The 3,373-nt window shown below is 33.8% G+C and overlaps 1 pseudogene; it reads left to right on the top strand.

Annotated features, from left to right (window-relative positions):
- The first annotated feature begins 872 nt into the window (after positions 1–872).
- Positions 873–1,555, top strand: LOC100018812 (isopentenyl-diphosphate Delta-isomerase 1-like; annotated as a pseudogene).
- The last annotated feature ends 1,818 nt before the right edge of the window (positions 1,556–3,373 follow it).

Raw genomic sequence — 3,373 nt, 5'->3', positions numbered from 1 at the left:
TTCCATGTTGGAATCAATACTGTGTATTGGCTCCAAGGCAGAACAGTGGTAAGGGCTAGGCAATGGGGGTCAAGTGACTTGCCCAGGGTCACACAGCTTGGAAGTGTCTGAGGTCAGATTTGAACCTAGGACCTCCCGTCTCGGGGTCTGGTTCTCAATCCACTGAACTACCCAGCTGCCCACTCAGAGTTTTATTCATCATAACATCTGCTAGGGATTCCTTTCTAGCACAATCAGAACATCTAACAATGTCTTACCATTCCTTAATGAGGATTTCATCTTTTAAATTTCATTCAGAACTACTATTCTAAAATATCTTTATAATAATAATAAAAAAAATCTATTGTTCTGGATTTTATTTGTACCAATGAATTGGACTTGTTGCTCCCCTAGAAATGATGACAACCTTGGAGTAAAGTGACTGTTCCTCATTGTAGTGACAGAGGAGAGAAAAGACAAGTGGTGACAAAGATGGGCACTAAATTTGAGGAATAGGTTTCAAAGGTTCAGAGAAATGATAGATGGGGAACAAGGGGAACTTTTTTACAAGAGAAACCTAAATAGAAGGGATTTGAGATTCTCAGGGATTAAATTTTGAATAAAAAAAGAAAAATTTTAATATGGAGAAAAAATGAAAGTTCTTTCAAGAGAATTAAGTACATATCCAAGGAAATCACCAACTAATTTAGGCCAAAAAAATGGCACATGCTCACAAAAGTATTTGAAAGCAATAGCATTAGGTAAATACAAAAGAGGAACATTGGAAGATCCTGGGCTCCTGGTCCAGCGGTTCATTCTGTGGTTCCAAGCTGCAGCATGGAAACTTCAGTGGGCGTGCAGGCTTCTTGGGAAGGACTAAACATATTGCAATAATGCCCGAAATCAACACAGATGATGTGGATGAAAAGGAAGTTCAGCTCCTGGCAGAGATGTGCATTCTTATTGATGAAAATGACAATAAGATTGGTGCAGAGACCAAAAAGAATTGCCCCCTAAATGAAAACCTTGATAAATGATTATTATATTGAGCTTTTAACATCTTTTTATTTAATACAGAAAACAAATTATTACTGCGGCAGAGAGCAGATGCGAAAATAACGTTTCCAGGTTGTTTTACAAACACTTGTTGTAGCCATCCACTAAGCACTCCAGTTGAATTGGAAGAAAATAATGCCATAGGAGTAAGGAGGGCAGCTCAGAGATGTTTAAACGCTGAACTAAGGATCCCCATGGAACAGGTTCCTCCAGAAGTCATTTCCTATGTAACAGGAATCCACTACAAAGCGCAATCTGATGGGATTTGGGGAGACTATGAAATTGATTATATCTTGTTTGTGAGGAAGAATGTAACCTTGGATCCAGATCCTAATGAGATTAAAAGCTATTGTTATGTGACCAAAAAAGAACTAGAAGAACTCCTGGAAAAGCAGCTAATGGGGAAATTAAAATTACACCATGGTCCAAAATCATTGCTGAGACTTTTCTTTTTAAATGCTGGGATAACTTGAATCATTTGAATCAATTTGTTGAACATGACAAAATTCATAGAATGTAAAAATGTAGGTCTAAGAAAAGTTCACATTAAAGTCATTTAAAATTACCTTGTTCTCTTTTAAGAGGACCACTGCAGATGATAAACTATTTGTATATATAAAAATGACCACTGGCTAGGTGACTGTAAATCGTATGCCTTATGTGTACACATGTCCAAAAGGTATATACATGTGAACATTTTTTAAATTTAAAATAAAATAACCACACATGCCTGTGGACACACTCAAAATGATAACTTATTTTAACGTGTGCCTGGAAAATCTTTGTGGCAAATTTGCACAAATTAAGTTTTAATATGATTGGGACAGACTTTTTCAGTATCTAAGTTTCTATTATGGTTCAGATAAAAAGTATTTGTCTAAAGGAGGACTATATTTGCTTCTAAGTAAAATATTGATTACCTTTTTATCTAGTTGACTATTTTGAAACATTAAAATAGATTCATTTATAACTGTATTGAACTGTTATAGAAGATTCTGAGGAAATTGGTGATGTTGCAGGTTTAGTTTCTTTACCTCTATTCCTAGGGAAAATGGAGGTTAGTCATTCTGGAAATGGGTCTTTAAGAAAAAAGGTGGGGGGAAGTAGTTTTAGGTTTTAGCACTACTCTGTATAAATACTTGAACTCAAACAGCATTGTTCTAAGGAGAAATAAATAGCAAAAAAAATTAAAATCACAACTAGAGCCACTCAAAAATGGGGAATATAGAACCAAAAATATGAAGAGCATGATTTGACTGTAGAAGAGAATGACTCTTTTAAGGTAGTGGATAGCAAGACATTCTGTGAGCCAGCCTGAACCAAGTCATAATAGGTAATTGAGGTAATAATATGCAGTTTTAAACTTCACACTCTGACTCATCTAGGTATATCTAGGTAACAATAAAGAATCTAACAAAAGAAGAAGAGCATGTTTAAAATTTGTTTCCTAAACCTAAGATACCCAGGCAAAATGGGGAGTACTGGAGAGAATCATATGTTCTTAAACTTGAACATGTATTTATTTATACTTTCTATATGATAATATTGAATTTTTTGTCCTGCTAACCTGTATACAGCATGACATGATGGACTTATTTTACTAAACAATGTATAAATAAAAATCAATAAAATATTTTTCACATTCTTTTAAAAAAAAGAGGAACATCATACTGTAAGGACAATATTTGGTGCACTAAAAATTCAGAATGTATCAGGTCTGGCAAAGAAAGTGATGCACATTACAAAAGCATAACCACCACCAATTTTTTTATATTTGTTTTTAGTTATAAAAAAGAATATGATCAAGAAGGGATATTAACACTATTTATTGAGGGCAAAGAGAATAAAGAGCTGCTAAATAATGAGATATTGATTAGGTAAATTTGCAAAATTCCAGGCAATAAAATCAGATGAAATATATACGAGGCTATTTGAAGAACATTTACATGTCATTAATGAAACACTGTCAATATCATTAGGAAAATTAAAAAAAAATGTGGCAAATTAATTATCATTAGGAGTAAAAGGGCAACTACTACCAGAAGAATATAGTGTCATCCATGAAAGGTCAGGTAAGGGCAAAGAAAATGGAGAAAGTAAGGAAGAATTTTCTGAGAATGTTCGGTTTCTAAATTATAGAAAAATATTATAGAGATCATAATGTAATAGGTGGTAGATCTGAACTGTAATATCCTTCTATCATTAATGAGGCTAAAAGAATGATGAATAACTTTTGAGGGAGTATATTTTATCTTCTGTGATCCAGTTTTATAGAAATAAGGACAGTGAGAAATATTGAGAATTTACTCAGAGGGAGTATTGGGTCCAGTGAAGGATA

The sequence above is a fragment of the Monodelphis domestica genome, chromosome 7 (assembly GCF_027887165.1).
Source record: "Monodelphis domestica isolate mMonDom1 chromosome 7, mMonDom1.pri, whole genome shotgun sequence".
In the NCBI taxonomy this organism is placed as follows: Eukaryota; Metazoa; Chordata; class Mammalia; order Didelphimorphia; family Didelphidae; genus Monodelphis; species Monodelphis domestica.
This window is presented reverse-complemented; position numbering and strand designations above follow the sequence as displayed.